Genomic DNA, 18,176 nt, shown 5'->3' on the forward strand with positions numbered 1-18,176 from the left:
AAATCCGTTATTTACAGGTGGAGAGCGTTGTCTCTCCACATGACAATTTTTTTCTTAAGCCGGTAATACATAGATTGAAATTCGATATATGGGCAGGCTGGTTGTACGCAAGTCGATCAATCAACCTGTGTATCACCAGCTTGTCAGGTTTTTTCCTGAATGATCAGCACCATCAGCAATAGTCGGCAACACTGATCATTTATTCTGACGGCAGGGAAGGGTCCCACTGTCATAATGCAATACCACAGCGGAAAGGATTCCCCCACTCACCTCAATGCTGATGGAGGAATCGGATAATTTTTTTATTCAATCTGTTGGTATGAGCTGCCTTAGAAGCAACTTTGAACTGGCTGTGTCAGTTTTAGCTTACAAATATTATTTGTTCAGTTTTTGTGTAACAAAATAATTGATTTATTATGTGGTCACTTGTCATTTACTATGAAGGACAATAAAAATTGCCACACTCTGAGCATTCCAAACTCTCACTGACCGCTCCACAGCCTGAATAGCACAATAAAAGGTATATTGAAGAATCCCATGTTTTCCCGTACGCTCGAAGTCCAGGTACCTTTAGACTATACTATACACCACTATAAGTACAAAAGCAATGCAATCACATAACCCCTAATAAACGTTGAATAATACTGCCTGTCTTTCAACCCAGAAAACTGAAAAAGTTGGAAGAACTATGGGGGACAGCTAGTGGTGGAAAAACACTATAAGGATAGGTCCACGATGAAGAGAACAAAGCTCTCTCTGATAATCTGTGCGAGGTTTAATGACATTCCCTGGCATGATGCCCTGCACTGAGGATACATTAACATTCTCCTTGAGAACCACAAGCTGAAGCTGTGCACAACTGGTGGCCCTTGGCCCAAGCTGTCACAGAGTCTGCAGTGCGACCAGTTAAAGGATAAGGTCACCTTTGGGAACATGGTACATCCGATTTTAGGGTGGGACATGTAACAACAGATGCCTGAACCCACTGGCACCCCCCCCCCCCTCCCATGACAGAAGTACGGGGAGAAGCTCACTTTTAAAAAAACAGAGCGGCCATGCAGTGTTCTGTGAATGACCTACAAGTTCCAGCAGCCTTAGAGGCTGTTGGCTTGTAGTTCTCAATTAACTATCATGGCGCTGTCAGATATACTGACAGGTCTGTAGGAGACCTGCATAGCACCACTGATCAATAGTGCAATGCTTTACAGGCTCCTGCAATCAAAAATACACATTTTTTGATCTGCAAAAAAAGTGATAATTTTTGGTCAAAATGTGGACTTTAAAGGGATTCTAAAAGTAAACTTACGTGCCCTGTGCAAAAACTCTTTTTTACGTCCCCTGCCAGCAGTTACATAGTTACTCTGGCTGAAAAAAGACAAAAGTCCATCTAGTTCGACCATTAAAAAAAAAAAAAAAAAAAAAAAAAAAAAGTTATAATCCTATACCCATAGTTGATCCAGGCAAAATACCCAGCAAAGCATGACCCAATTTGCTCCTGTAGGGGAAAAAATTCCTTCCTGATCCCCTGAGAGGCAATCGGATATTCCCTGGTTCAACGTTACCTATAAAATGTTGGTATCCAATTATACTATTTGTATCTAGGAAAAAACTCAGGCTTTTTTTTTTTTTAAAGCAATCCACTGAGATGGCCAGAACCAGTTCTGACTGAAGAAACCTTTTCATATTTGAAGATTAAATATCTTTTCCTCCAGACGTAAAGAGTGCCCCCTTGTCCTCTGTGATGACCTTTAGATTGGCCGTCAGCACTTCAGGATTGATCAATATTCAGATCTATACCATAGTTTGTGAACTCTATAACCTTCCTACAAACTAAAAAATACATCCTAATTTGGGTTATTTTCACCAAAGACATGTAGTAGAATACATCTCGGCCTAAATTTATGAAGAACAATCATTTATTTGCAAACTTTTATAAACAGAAACAAAGAAAAACGTGTTTTTTTTTCAAAAGTTTCAGACTTTTGTTAATTTAGCAAAAAATAAAAACCCCAGCGATGATTAAATACCACCAAAAGAAAGCTCTAGTGTGAAGAAAATAAAATTTTAGTTTGGGTACAATGTTGTATGACCGCACAATTGTCATTCAAAGTGTGAGCGTTGAAACCTGAAAAATGGCCTGGGCAGGAAGGTGTAAAATTGCCCAGTATTGAATTGGTTAATATCCTCTCAAGAGAAATAATTCAGTTCTTCTAATCTTTCCTCATAGCTTATAAATTTGGTTTCCCCAGTTTGGTCTTACTAATGACTTGTACAGGGGTAAAATGATATCTCTCTCTGCAGTCTATACTTTTAATACCAGAGGATTTTGCTCGTTAGAAACCGCAGCTTGGAGTGCGCATGCGCGGCCGGCGGTACGGGACATGTCTCCCTGAAGCTCCTCCGTGCCGCGGGTAAGACAGCCCCCCCGCCGCGCGATCCGGGCTCGCACTGCTCCACGAGCGGCCCCGATCATCAATATAACCCCCCGGCCACCTGCAATAATGGTCAGGGGGGGTCATAAACACCAGGTGGCGCCGCCCTGCAAGCCCATAAAGGAGGCCCTAGCTCGAGCCTCATCCAAGATGGCCACCGCATTGGGGACTACAATGCCCAGCCAGCATCCTCCAGGCTTGCAGTCCTACAGCCAGAGCGACCGAGCCAGCCATGCTCTTCGGAGGGTGAGTCTGCAGATGAATCTGAGACCCCCATGACTACCGCGACACCTGACCTTACTGCCTCTGACCTTCTGACCCGCTTTGAAAAAATGTTGCACAAGGCCCTGAAACAGACCTCTGACCGCATTACTGACCAGCTGTCCAGGGAAATCCGCGAGCTGAGGCAACGCACTGCAGACCTGGAGCAGAGGGTGGATGACTTTGACGCAACACTTCAAACGCAGGGGGACGAAATTGACCTGCTGCGGGACGAAAACCTTACACTTCAGACGCGTCTAGAGGACTTTGAGAACCGGGCCAGACGCTCCAATGTACGTATTCGCGGCCTCCCTGAGACTATCATTGATGTCCACTCTACAGTTACTGCGCTATTCCAAGAGCTCGCCCCTGCTATTCCAATAGAACGCCTTGAGATGGACAGGGTTCACAGGGCACTAGCTCCTAAACGCACTGAAGGCCCGCCGCGAGATGTCATAGCTAAACTCCATTTTTTCCGCACAAGAGAGCAACTACTTCAAGCCGCCCGCAATTCGGAGTCCCTCCTGTTTCAAGGTCATGCCTATCAACTATTTCAGGACCTCTGCCCCTCTACTATCACCAAGCGCAGAGCCATGAAACCGCACCTGCTAGTGCTTCAGCAACATAATATACCATATAAATGGTGCTTTCCCTTTGCTGTGCGGTTCAGATACCAAGCCCGGGACCACGTATGCAAGACCACGGACGTACTCCTGGACACGCTACGGAACCTCCAGCTACACCCCCCCGCAACACCGTCAGAGACTTCCAGAAGGCGAACGGCGTCGTGCTCTCCGAAGAAACTACAGCCTCAGTCGATCCCTAATGGTCACCTGAATGTACACAAACGCGGTCGATTTTCATCTCCTGCTCCCTCACCACAAGACTCTATGGACTGAATCCTGTTGACCACTTCTACTCCTCCCACCGGCTCTTCGTGTGGTGGTCCGTGGCCACCCCTGTAGTCGCTACTTGCTGAGTCGAATCAATCGCCCCCCCCATCTGACGGTTTACATTGCACACCTGTATCCTTATTCCTGTTTGCTGGGCTTTGTTTTTTTTTTTGGTTTTTTCATACCGGTTTCTTTCAACCAGCTCAGGATACAGGCCATTCTAGATATGTCTTGCGTTGGGGTGTTACCTGCCTTACTGTTTGCTAAGTTGGGGCTGCTGTTGGGTCTCTACCTTGCCTATTGGACCCCCGGCCCCGGCAGCTCTGATCGCCCGGTTCCGGTCTTTTGGAGGCTGTGCCGGGTGGGTCGGGGTCGCCGGCACCGGGGCACCCCGGGCTTCCTGCCCATTATGTTTGATGTTTTCTCTCTTTCCAGGATCGCTCAAGTATTTGTCTACATGCTGTCTTACTTGCCGCCCACGCACCTGTGCACTCTCCACTTGCCCCTTTGGTGTCCCTTTTTTTTGACACCACCTGGGCTACAACCGCTCCCCGGACCACCCGGATTCCGGGTACCACCGGGGACCGTTCTCTTCTTTTTCTTCCAGCCTCTTTATGGCCCTCTTTACCTACCCTAGACCACCCTTACCCCTCCCCACCTCAACCCTTACTTTTCTGTACGGCCCCTTGTCATTATCCAGTTTCTACAACCGCATACTTTCCCCTTGTTCAATTCGCAAGATGGCTCTCTTGAAGGGATTCCAATATTTACCAAATCACCGCTTCCTCCACCCATGGGTTCCCTGAATATCCTTACCCTGAATGTTCAGGGCCTTAATGTCCCGCAGAAGCGCAACAAAGCCTTTCGTTCTTTTGCGTCCTATAAGGCCCACAGTCTGCCTGCAGGAGACACATTTCACTCCTACCTCCACTCCTAAATTTTTTGGCCCCTGCTACCCACAGGTCTACACCGCCTCTGCTACTGTTAAGCGCAGGGGGGTTTTAATTGCTCTTCACCGTACTACACCCTTCAAATTATGCACTGAAATTAAAGATCCGGAAGGTCGTTATCTTCTACTCGTAGGGCAATTGCTGGATTTTGAGGTCACCATTGCCACATACTATGCTCCCAACCAGGGTCCTTTGCCATTCCTTTCTCATCTCTTCTCCGTTATTGCTCATCATAAACGAGGCACGCTTATAGTCTGCGGAGACTCCAACTGTACACTATACCCTTTTCTAGATACATCCCCACAATCTCACACTCCACATATCCCCAAACACTCCTTTAAATCCATTCTGCATCAGCACTCAATGGTGGACTCATGGAGGGAATCCAATCCTACTAAACGCCAGTACACTTTTTACTCCCACCCACACAAAGTCTTCTCAAGAATCTATCATATTTTTATGACCGCCAGTTCTTCCCCTCGTATCTTGGCTTCTGATATTCTTCCGATCCCATGGTCAGACCACTGTGCTGTGATCACCACCGTTGCTTCTCTAGCCCCTTCTCCCGCTGATCCCTCCTGGTCCATCAACGAACGCCTGCTGGCTAACCCAGCCCACTGCACAGAGATTGCTGCTGCCCTTAAAGAGTATCTCTCCCTATATCAAACCCCCGGGATTTCCCCCCTCCTATTGTGGGAAGCGCATAAACCAGTAATCCGCGGATTCTGCATTAGTAAAGCCTCCTTCCTGAGTAGAGAAAGGAGGCAGAAATGCCTCCTCCTTGAACAAGAGTAAGACCAATCCCATAGTGCCTTTCAAGCATCCCCCACCCCAGCTAACAATGAAGCCCTTGAACACTCTCGACTAGCCCTAGATCTCTTCCTTACGGACCAAGCCGAGCTCTCCATCCGCAGGTCACGACACAAATTTTACACTAAAGCCAATAAGCCCGACACTTTTCTTGCTCTCTCTCTCCGTAAACTAGACCACACCGTCAAGCCTATAAGGTTGCGGACCTCACCGGCAACTTTCACCAGCAACCCGGAACGGATTCTACGAATTTTCCACAAACACCTCTCGAGTCTCTACTCTGCCTCCGCTCCCTTTGACTCTTCCCAGGCCGATGCCCTTTTTGGTTCCCTTCCTTTTCCAAAATTGGCTGGTGAGCATCTTGCTACGCTAGAGCGACCCTTCACCACAGTCGAAGTCACAAATGCTATAAATTTCTTGAGGCCCCGCAAACGCCCAGGACCTGACGGCTTTTCAGCCACGTACTATAAAAAGTTTGCCCCCATTCTCATGCCTGTCTTGACGAACGCCTTTAATGCCATACTCTCGAATCATATCTTTAGCCCAGATACTGTGCAAGCCAACATCTCTATGATACCGAAGCCAAACTCAGATGACACGCAATGGTCTAATTACAGACCAATTTCCCTCCTTAACGTAGATGTTAAACTGCTAGCCAAAATCCTATCAACTCGCCTCAACGCATGTATTGGTTCCCTAATCCACAACGATCAGGTTGGTTTCATACCAACTAGGCAAGCAGGAGACAACGTTCCGCGTGCATCCCTATTAGCACATTTAGCTAAATCCCGCAATATTCCCACATGCTTTCTGTCCTTAGACATTCGGAAGGCGTTTGACACAGTCTCATGGTCATACTTACATTACATCCTGCGCCGTTGGGGCTTCAGCCCACATTTCTTAACCTGGATATTTTCTCTCTACCAGAGCCCCTCGGCCAGAATTAAATATCTAGGACACCGGTCCACCCATTTCCCGATTTTATGTGGCACCAGGCAAGGTTGTCCCCTTTCCCCCTTGCTTTTTGCACTAGCCATAGAACCACTGGCACTATTGATTAGAACCGATCCTGATATCCGAGGGCTTGAGATAGGAGGCACCTCGCATAAACTGTGCTTGTTTGCTGATGACGTCCTACTTTTTCTCACTTCTCCCTTAACATCTACGCCTACTCTACTTCGTCTTCTTGATAGGTTTGGCACGCTCTATGGCCTTCAAATTAACCCCCAGAAATCATGGGCGCTTAATATCTCGCTACCACCTAACGAACTTACCCACCTCAAACAGATCTTGCCATTCTCATGGTCGCAAGCCTCCGTCCCCTTTTTGGGTATAAAATTCACCCCGCATATCTCAGGTCTCTATAACGCTAACTACATCCCTATGCTGGCCCATCTAACGGCACTTATGACTAAATGGTCCTCCCTTCCTCTAGCTTGGCTGGGCAGAATAGCAGTCGTGAAGATGTCGATCCTTCCCAAAATCCTTTATCTTTTCAGAGTTCTCCCTATTTCTGTACCCACTCATTACCTGCGAGTTCTGCAGCGCCGTATTTCTTCCTACGTTTGGGGCAAAGTCCGCCCCCGTGTCCCCCGCAGTACTCTATACCGATCTAAACTGCATGGCGGTCTTGGTCTCCCTGAGATCAGCAAATACTACCAAGCGGCGCATATGGCACAACTACCAAAATATCACGCTACCTACGAAATCCCGCAGTGGGTCATTATCGAATCCATCGAGTGCGACCCCTTTTCTATAGCAAACCACCTTTGGTTGAGACGCATTGACCGCCGCATGATTGAGAATCCCATTATTATGCATTTTTTGTCCCTTTGGGACAAACTGAAATCTCGTTACCTGCTACAATCTCCCCATAACCCCCTCCTTTCCTATCTTCGTAATCCAGCCTACCCCCCAGCCTGGTCCGCACCGCACGTCTTTGCTCAATGGGCAACGGCTGGTCTCACCCAGACCCATCATTTTGTACTCAGGAATCAATTTAAATCTTTTACCTCTCTATGGGAGTCCCATAACCTCCCCACCTCTGACTTATTTAGATATTTGCAGTTGAAACATTTCTTTGCTCCGTACACATTGGCTGCTAACCCAATTTCCTCACCGTCTCCTTTTGAGCGAGCATGTCACCGAGACCCTCATAGACGAGGTCTCATATCCTATCTATACTCCCTTTTTACAACTCCATCCGTTTCCCCATTACCCTCATATACCGATAAATGGGAAGCTGATTTAGGCCGGCAAATCGACCCGTCAGATTGGGACCTCATTTGGAACAATACCAAGGAGTCCTCGCAAAATGTTGTGGCCCTGGAGACCAATTACAAAGTCCTGACCCGCTGGTATCTTGTCCCAACCAGAATTGCGAAATTTACCCCTGATTATCCCCCAGTTTGTTTCAGAGGCTGCGCAGACCTAGGAACATTTTTTCATATTTGGTGGGATTGCCCAATCGTCCGAACTTTTTGGGCGGAGGTATTCAGAACACTGTCTGCACTCAGCGCCCTCCAACCAACCAAGTCCTCTAGTCGCGCTTCTCAATCACCGGCCACCAGACATCACAAAGGCAAATTTTAAGCTTATTCTGCAAGTCACCACTGCGGCCAAACAGGTTATCGCTAAAGCCTGGAAATCACCCTTACTGACTACGACTGCAGTCATGACTAGGGTCACTCAGGCGATGATCCACGCAAAAATTGAAGCCACTATCCTGGATTCCATCCCCAAGTTTAAAAAGATTTGGAACCCATGGGTGTAGCATTTCCTCCCGCCCAACTTTGACGAATCCCTTCTCAACCCATAATCTGTGTTTTTTGCTTTATGGGAACCGTCCTTTTTTGATACTGCGGTTATTTGGCTATTTTCAGTATCCCCTTCCTTGGTGCCGTACACCCTATCCCTCCCTTCCTCTCCCCCCTCCTCCTTTCCTTCCTGTTAGGCTCTATTTGATATTTGTTGTTCACTCTTGTTAGTGCTGCCTGACTAGTATAAATAGGAACCTTACTTGTTCATTTACTGTACACCTCTAATATCCCATTTGCTTACTTATAACTTATGTTGTTGTACTTTAAAACAATAAAATGTTTGAACAAGAAACCGCAGCTTGGCATATCATTCCATTATTAAGCTTGTGATCTACCAGAACTCCCAGATCTTTCTCCACCATCGATTCCCCCAGTTGTACTCCCACTAGTATGTATGATGCATGCATATTCTTAGCCCCCCAAGTGCATGACCTTACATTTATCTACATTATAAACCTCATGACTGATGTGAATGTACAATATATATGTAAAGCGCTGTGTAAATTGACGGCGCTATATAAGTACCTGAAATAAATAAAATAAATTAAAATAAAATTTGCCACATAGTTGCCCAATTAATCAGCGCATCGAGGTCAGCTTGTAAATTGGAGACATCCTGTAAGGACGTTATTCTACAGCTTGGTGTCATCTGCAAAGACTGAAATGGTATTTTTATTCCCAGACCTCATATCATTTATAAATATATTAAAAAGTAAGGGTCCCAACATTGAACCTTGGGGTACACAAACAACCCTAGACCTTTCAGAGTAGGAGTCATTAACCACTACTCTCTGAATACAGTATTTTAGCCAGTTTTCTATCCATTTACATACGGATTTTTCCAAGCCCGTAGACTTTACCTTACACATTAGCCCTGTGGGGAACTGTGTCAAACACTTTTGCAAAATCCAAGTATTCCACGTCCACAGACACCCCGCTGTCCAAAGGTTTTGCTCACCTCCTCATAAAAAGAAATCAGATATGTTTGACAACTTGTTTTTCATGAATCCGTGCTGTCTGTTGCTTAAAACTTTTTTTCCAGAAAGAACTGGTCTATGTGGTCTTTTATTAAACTCCAGTATCTTCCAAACTATAGAAGTTAAACGAACGAGTATATAATTACTTGGCAAAGATTTTGATCCCTTTTTAAATATAGGCACCACAATGGCCTTACGCCAATCCAGTGGTACTATGCCAGTCATTAAAGAGTCCCTAAAAATTAGAAACAATGGCTTTGAAATGAAATTTCAATTCTTTAAGGACCCATGGGTGTATGCCATCCGGTCCAGGTGCTTTATTCACCTTTATACTGAAAAAATTTCTGGATCATATCAGTTGTGAGTCAATGTGGATCATCTGGTGCTGTGTCAATACCATGCCCATTATGGACAAGAGCTCCCCCATGCTCCTTTGCTCGGACCTGACTTTTTTTTACTATTAATATATTTGAATAATTTTTGGGGGTTTGTCCTGCTATCTTTTGCAATCTGACGGTCGTTTTCAATTTTTGCGGGCTTTATTTCCTTTTTACATATTCTGTTATATTCTTTGTAGCGTTTAAACGATGACAGCGTTCCTTCATTTTTATATTTAATAAAAGCTCTCTTATAGCGTTTTTAAATTTGGCACCATAGGTTTGATTTTTAGCCTTTTAAACTTGTTGCCCATGGGAATATATTTTGCAGTGTGTCCATATACAATCTTTAAGAACTCCCATTTCTGTGTTGTGTTCATCGATGCCAATATTCCCTCCCAGTTTAAGTCTTGGAAAGTTAGCTCTCTTAAAATTGAGTTTTTATTTTTTCAGTATGGGTTTGTTGTTTACAGCTAACAAATGAAATCATGTTATGGTCACGGCTACCCAAATGTTCTTTTATATGGACATTAGTAAGAAGCTCTGCATGATTTGAGATTACCAGGTCCAGCAAAGCATCATTCCTAGTAGGGGCCTCTGACTTGTACCATAAAATTGTCCTGTAGTAGGTTTATACATTTTTCCCTTTAACTGTTCCTGCAGTACCATTACTCCTGTCAATTTCTGGGTAGTTAAAATCTCTCATTTTCACTGTCCCAACTCTTGCAGCCCCTTCGATCTGTGCAAGGAGCAGTCTCTCCACCTCCTCATTAACACTGGGTGGCCTATAAAAAAACTCCAACGATTACCTTTGTAGTTTGCACCCCTATGTGCAGTTGCACCCGTAATGTTTCAGCCTCACACTCTCCATCAACTAGGTCCTCTTTCACACTTGCTCTAAAATCACTTCTTACATAGTAACAGACATCACCACCTTTCCTTTTTATCCTCAGTCCTGCCCCCCCTCATGAATGCCCCCAAAACGCAAGCCTCTATTTACAGATTATATACATATATCTTCGTATAAAAGAAAGAGAAAATGGTTTTAGTTTAAAAAGTGGAACTTCACCCAAAATGAAGTTTATCGGCATCTTCCGCACCGCCTCTTCTACTTTTGGCACTTCTTGGGGGTGGGGAGCGAGTACCTGGTTTTGTCAGTCACCCACTCCCACTTCTGCTTTGATTTCCTAGGCATGAACATACAAAATATGGGGGGTGGGGGGTGGTGTCTAGGATCACCAGTAGGGGGCCAGAAGGAAGAGGATTAGGCTGCTCTTTGCAAAACCACTGCACAGAGCAGGTATTCATTTTTTTATTTTTGTTTTAAACAAAGGACCATTTAGAATCACTTTAAACTGTGTTCCAAAAAAGCATTATATGTCCTCAAAATAACTAATGCATGCTGACACTGCTAGGTTTAGCCTGTGCATCTAGGCAACAATGACTGTTGATGACTGTTGATCATGAAAAAACCTGAGGCTTCATATATATTTTTAGGACTTGTAAATTAAAAATTCTCCGAGGTACATTTAGCATGTCCATTAAATATGGGTTCCATTCTTTGTTCATATTTTTGAGAAGAATGGGACATCCTAGCTGCAACACAATATGGGACAGATAGAAGAAAAAATTGTGAACATGGTAGGGAGACCTCACCAATGTTGTGAATCAAAATAATTAAGCAACTACTGAGTGACTAAGTCCACATGTGACCACCTATAAGTAAAAATTTCACTTAAAGTTACCTAAAAATATTAAAAGTTTACGTGAACTACAGAATTGGGCAAAGCATGTTGAGCATGACAGTTATCGTCTTGTATATAAAATATACAGAAAGACTTGTATTATGAAGTTCTTAGTTTTTCCTGGCTTACATGAGTATGTACAAAGAAGGCTTATGTTCAATAAAGATCTTGATACACCAAAGCACTGTGAGGCAGGAAATGACAGCTATGGCCTTTCAAGAAGAAAAACCTGACACATTCTAGAAGCAGCCCTAGTGTGAAAGAGGCTCTTTATTACACACAGGTAGGGCTGGGTCCAGCCCCTGAAAATAAGACACCCTGTAAACAAACTATAAACTTCAATAAGTTTCCTTTCCAGTCTTTAAAAAGAGCAACTGGCAAAGCCTTTCTGGAACAAGCATGGAACAAAAAACGCATAATGCTGTAGTCTTACAGTCTTAATTCAAACCAAACAAGCCTACTTTATGTTCAAATGACTTTTAGGTACAGAAAGCAAAAGCTGCTTTGTATCACATTTAAACTGCTCAGCATTTCCCATTCACAGAGACGAACGACTATGGGGTCTGAGGAAACTACATGACTCAGTGCAGCATCAGTCAGAACATACATATTCTGCTATAAACAAGCATATGGTGCGATCATATAGGTGTCAGCTATGCTGGCCAAACAGAAAATTTTGTCATACTATAACTAAGCATAGAAGGCATTTTACAACTTGAAACAGAGGAAGAATAACAGTCTAATATATAAACTCAACACAGCTGACTACTATACATATGAATAAACACAATTATTCATGGTAGTGGCCCATATTAGGTTCTAGATACATTACAACAAAGTCCTAAAACTATACATTTTGTACAGCAAAACCCCACGCTGAAGCCTAAATTGATTTTACATTATACAAGCCATCTAAATATTCACAACGATGTAGAAGAGTGCAATGAAATCCCTCCACTAGTTCCCAGGACCACACCCCATCAATTTGATACTAAATATACCTGCAAAATGAGGGATTTTTGAGGCGTCAATGTTATACTCATTAAGATCACAATTAATGACTGAAAATCACATATATTTTATTTACAGTGTATTCATAAGGTATTCAGACTCCCTTGACTTTTTTTTTTTTTTTTAAATTTTGTCATGCCTGATACTATATGCATTTTTTTCCTCAGTCTACACTCAGCACCCCATAATGACAAAGTGAAAACAGAAACTTGGAAATGTTTGCAAATGTATGAAAAAAGGAAAAACTAAAAATCACATTAGCATAGGTATTCAGACCCTTTGCAATAATAATTGAAATTTAGCTCAGGCACATCCCATTTTTCATGATAGTTTCCGAGAGGTTTCTACACCTTGATTTGAGTCCACCTGTGATAAATTAAATTGATTGGAAAGGATTTGGAAAGGAAAGGTATGCACTTCTCTATAAGAGGCTTCATAGGTGACAATGCATACTGAAAGAGCAAAAGCCATGAGGTCAAAAAGGAACTGCCTGCAATGGTCAGACAAGATTGCAAGGTACAGATATTGGGAGGGCCACCAAAAATTTCACTACACTGAAGGTTTAAAAAAAACATAGGCCTCCATAAATCCCAAATGGAAGAAGTATGGCACAACCAGGGCTCTTCCTAGTACTGGTCACCCGGGGAGAAGGGCCTTCGTAGAAGAGGTGACCAAGAACCCAACGGTTACTCTGAGCTCTAGAGATCCTGTGAGGAGATGGGACATAGTTCCAGAAGGTTAACAATTAATGCAGCCCTTCACTGACCTGGGCTTTATGGCAGAGTGGCTAGACTGTAGCTTCCCCTCCACAAAAAAAAAAAAAGAAAAAAAAAAAAAAAAAAAAAAGAACACCCACGAAAAAGGACTCAGACTAAGGAACAAGATTCTCTGGTCTGATGAAACCTAGATAGAACGGTTTGTCCTCAATTCTAAATGTTATGTCTAGAGGTAACCAAGCACTGCTCATTAGCTGCCCAATACCATTCCCAGCAATGAAGCAAGTGGAGGCAGCATCATGCTATGGAGGTGTTTTTCCACAGCAAGGACTAAAAGTCTGGTCAGGGTTGAGGCAAAACTGAATGGAGCAAAGATTTCTTTACTGAAAACCTGTTCCACAGTGCTCAGGACCTTCAGACTGGGCCAAAGATTCACCTGTCAACATAATCTTAAGCACACAGCCAAGACAACACAGGAGTGGCTTAGTGAGAACTGTGAATGTCCTGGGGGGGGATTTGCAAAGAAAGGCAGAATATCCCCTACTCCAGGTGTCCAAAGCTAGTCACATCATACCCCAAAAAACTTGAGGCTGTAATTGCTGCCAAAGTGGTTCAACAAAAGTACTAAATAATGGGTCTGCCTACTTAAAGCAGAGCACCACCTAAGGGGAAGTTACGCTTTAAGGCTTCGTCTCCCGCTAATCATTAAGGATTGGCACCTTTGGGGAGCAGGTACCCGATTCTGACAGGTACCTGCTCCCACTTCCGGCGCTATTGCCTAGGCAATCAGAAGTGGAAATTATCCTCCCTTCCCATGGTCTTCTGGGACACGACAGGTCCCAAAAGTCTATGGGATCATTCACAAGGTGCAGTGCTACTCGTGCATGCGCAGTGGGCACCCAGCTGTGAAGCCGCAAGCTGTCACAGCTGAGTGCCCACACTGAAGATGCTGGCGGTGGGGAGAGAAGACAGTCGGTGAAACCAGCTGCGGTGAGGACACAGCTGGATCGTGGGACAGGTGAGTGTTTTTTAAAAGTCAGCAGCTACAGTTTTTGTAGCTGCTAACCTTTAGATTTGGACTGGAAATCCGCTTTAAAGAATGTGATATTTCAGTTATTTCTTTTCAATAAACTCAGACTTTTTGGGGGAAAAAAAATGTTTTCACTGTCATTTTGGAGTACTGAGTGTAGATTGAGGAAAAACTGGATTTTTTTTGTACTCACCGTAAAATGCGAAAGCAAGGGGATTTCCCAAATGGCCTCAAATGGAGGCCTCTGAAGAGCTGACAACACCAAATTCAAATCCCACGATGATAAAGGGGAGCGCACAAGAGGGACCACGTGACAAACCACCTGAAAGTACAGATCAAAGAATGCGTAGCGAAGGACCGCTGAAAACAGCCAGAATAGAGACTTGACCCTTGACTTTATTCAACACAAGCCTTTGATCCACACCCTGCTGGAGGAAGGCCAACACCTGAGCCACAACAAAGGAACGCAGATGGAACCCCAAGGCTTCACACCAATCAATATAGGATCTCCAGGTGGGATAATAAATCTTCCAGGTGGTAGACGTATGGGCCTTTGGGACCACCCAGCCAGACAACCACCTGTCCTTCAGAACCTGGCTCTCAATAGCCATGCCACCAAAGCCAGCGAAAGTAAAGCATGGTGGAAGACCAGTCCTCGAGACCTAAAAAAGGTATTTCCGAAGAGACAGCCTCCTGGGAGTATACGCAACAAATCGCACCATGTCGGCATACCATGGATGACGAGGCCAGTCTGGAGAAATGAGGATGACTTGGATCCCTTTGGCCTCTATCCTGCATAGCAGACAAGGAATCAGTCGAAGGGGTGGGAAGGCGTAGATGAGTGTAGTGATCCCACGGCGCAACCAGTACATCCACTGCGTCTGCCAGGGGATCCAACAATTGTGCCACAAACTGTGGAACCTTCCGATTGAGGCGCAAAGTCAGAAAATCCACATCTGGAGTCCCCCAGCGAATGCAGAGCTGATGGAACACTTTCGGATTTAGGGACCACTCGCCCTGATCCAGCGTCTGATGGCTAAGATAATCCGCATGCCAGTTTGACACCTGGAATGTGTACGGTGGACAGAGCCGGAAAAAAAACAAACATCTCCACCCATTGCAGAGTATGAGATGCCTCCAGCACCCCTGATGACTGACATACACCACCAAAGTGGCATTGTCCAACTGAATCCTGGTCGGCAGACCCGATAGAAGGTCCGTCCAATGTGTCAGTGACAACCTGATCACCCGAACCTCCAAGATATTGATGGGTAAGCGAGCTTCCCATGGAGTCCATCAACCCTGAGCAGAGTCCGCTCCCAGAACTCACATCTGTCATGACCACAGTCCAGCAAACGGGGAAGAAAGACTTTCCATTCCGTAGAGACGGGGACCTCATCTATCAAAGAAGGGAGGCCCTTGTCGACCGTTCCAGCTGAATACAAATGTCAAAAAGGAGGTAGAAGCCCTGTTCCATTTCAATAGGATTTCCCTCTGTAGGATTCTCATATAAAATTGGGCATACGGAACGGCTTCAAAAAAGTAGCCACCATCAAGCCTAACACCCGCATGCAGAGAGGGCCGCCTGCAAGCCAAGAGTTGCCGATCCGCCGACCAGAGCTTCAACAATTTCTCAGATGGAAGGAACACCTTGGCCTGCTTCGAATTCAGAATCAGATACTCTAACGGAGTCAACACCGACTTCCTGAGGTTTTAGGATCCACCTGAAGTCCTGTAGACAACGCATAGTGATCTCCACACTGTATAACAGCGAGCCTCCACACACAGGAGCAAATCATCCAGGTAGCCGATCACTGTGATCCCTCGTCTCAATAAGGCCAGGACCTTGGTTAACACCCGAGATGCAGAGGCCAGACCAAAGAGCAACGCCACAAATTGATAATGCGCGTCTCTGGCAGCAAAACCAAGGAAGTGCTGATGCCCCTTGCAAATGGGGATGTGCAGGTGAACGTCCTTGATGTCCAAGGAGGCCACGAAATCTCCCTGGTGGAGGGAAGCCACCACTGAACGAACAAATTCCATCTTTAACTTGTGAACCTGCACAAGGACATTCATGGCCTTGAGGTCCAGAATTAGGCGAACTACGTCCACCTTGGGAATAGTGAACAGGTTGGAGTAGAAGCCACGAACAACGCTCCGAAACGGGTACTGTGAGAATCACTCCACGGAGCAGAAGTTCCTGCACAGCCCCGTAAGCAGTTTGTCAGGCGACCTGGCGAAAGCCACAAATTGGAGGGAAAAAAAATCTGTTCAGCAGAAGGGAATTCTCATAGAAAGATGTTGTGAATGAGGGAGGTCCACGGGCCCGAAAACCTGCAAAGACGCCCCCTACCCTGGAAGCGGGTGGGGGCAAGCCTTCATGAAGGAGACTTATCTGCAGGCTTGGAAGACTTCTGGGGCTAGGGATGCTTGGTGACACCTGTGGGGGCCTTAAAGGGCCTGGAACCTTCGGCTGTGGAGCCAGAGGGGCGAAAAATGCGGTTATGGGCCCCGACTTCCGACAAGGTTCCTTCCCCTTCTTGGCCTGAGAAAGGAAGGAAGATACTCTTGCCCCCAAGTAAGGTTCTTGTTGATGTCATCCAGGGTAGCGCCAAAAAGTCGGTTGCCAAGAAAGGGCAGGTCTGCCAGAGTCTTCTCAGAGGTCTGGTCAGCTGACCAACACTTGAGCAAAAGGACCCTCTGGAGCACAACGGCTGAGATGGACAGTTTGGAAAGAAGAAGAGGAGCTGCATTAAGGGCGGCGTCACAAATATACTTTAGGCCCTGGACCAACTGCTCTGCCAGCTCCACATACGCTTGGGGCAACTGACTAGAAGTCAAGTTTTGTCATAGAGCCTTGGCCCATTCAGTCAGTGTCTGGGAAACCAAGGCCATAGCTAACACCGGCCTAAGTGCCCATCCGGCGACAGTGAACATCAAATGGGCCACCGCCTCCGCCCCGCAGGGTACTTAAATGAGGGGGGATTCCGCCACAGAAATCAAATGTGGTTTTGTTAAGCATAGAGATAGGAGGATCGACCACCAGCGGAGATCTCCACTTCTTCAGCAGAGCCTCCTCAAAGGGATAGCACACTGCAAAGATTTGGGAAGCACAGACAGATGCTGCGGCCTACTCCAATCCTTATAAACAAATCTGTCAAAATATTCGGGGTAAGGGAAAAAAAAAAAAAAAAAAAAAAAACTAGCGCCCGAACCAGCTTGTGCATATTAAAAGGAACAGATACCACATAAGCCGACCCAGCAGGGTCCTCAATCTTTAGCATTTCATGCACTGAATCAATAAGTGCTGCTACCAATGCCTTCTGTGCGGCAGTGACCTGTCCTCCTTATCCAAGGAAGCAGGGTATGCGTCCTCAGGATCTGCGGTAAATGTGGAGCTCACGGCAGCGGGTTTGGTCTCAGAATCATTCGAAGACTAGGGCAATGGCAGGGGCTGCTTCTTGCTCACCTTATGGCCAACTGCTGCTTACACGCAAGACATGAACGTCTCCAGGAGGGGTGAGGGACACTGGACCTACAAGAGGGGGCCCCAGAGGTGCAGCATGCTCTTGAGCTTCAATGGGACCAGTGCCCCAAGCTAGACAGCACCGCAAAAGGGGACCTGGAAGCTCCCAGTACAGAAGACAACCCCAGTAGGGAGAAAGGAGAGAAAGACCCCCAGGGAAGACTCCATACCACCACCAGGAACTGCCAAGGTGCCCACGTGTCCTGCCGCCTTTCCCGCACAGCATGTGTGGAGCCCTGCTTTCACAAGCCCAAGGTGCCTGAGGGAACCCTGCCACGTGCTATGTTAAAGTGGCCGCCAAGGATCTCCCCCAGCCGGCCTGCATAGCTTGATAGCTACTCTGACCCCCCAAAAAATGGCCACTGGCCGAAAATCTCCAGAATAATGTCCGCCGTGTCTGGCACTAGATGCCGAAAAAATTCAAGAAAATGGCCACCGCGGCTACAATAGCATGGCCGTTGCCCATCCCAGCCACATGCAGCGTGCCCCGCACCCCCGATTCAGGCAGTCCTGCAAACCATAATTGACACCTCCCCCCACACCAGGATAAGGCCCCCTCCAGCTCCAGCCCACAGAGAAAGAGGAAGCCTGAACTACCAGGGTCCAGCCAAGAATGAGGTACCCAGACT

At 45.8% G+C, this 18,176-nt stretch overlaps 1 protein-coding gene across 1 annotated transcript in view; it reads right to left on the bottom strand.

Annotated features, from left to right (window-relative positions):
* Positions 1 to 18,176, bottom strand: part of STK26 (serine/threonine kinase 26) — a 149,549-nt gene that overhangs the window by 54,770 nt on the left and 76,603 nt on the right. The window lies entirely within an intron of this gene.

This window comes from Staurois parvus, unplaced genomic scaffold (assembly GCF_062004578.1).
Source record: "Staurois parvus isolate SC_StPar_1 unplaced genomic scaffold, SC_StPar_1.0 ptg001045l, whole genome shotgun sequence".
In the NCBI taxonomy this organism is placed as follows: Eukaryota; Metazoa; Chordata; class Amphibia; order Anura; family Ranidae; genus Staurois; species Staurois parvus.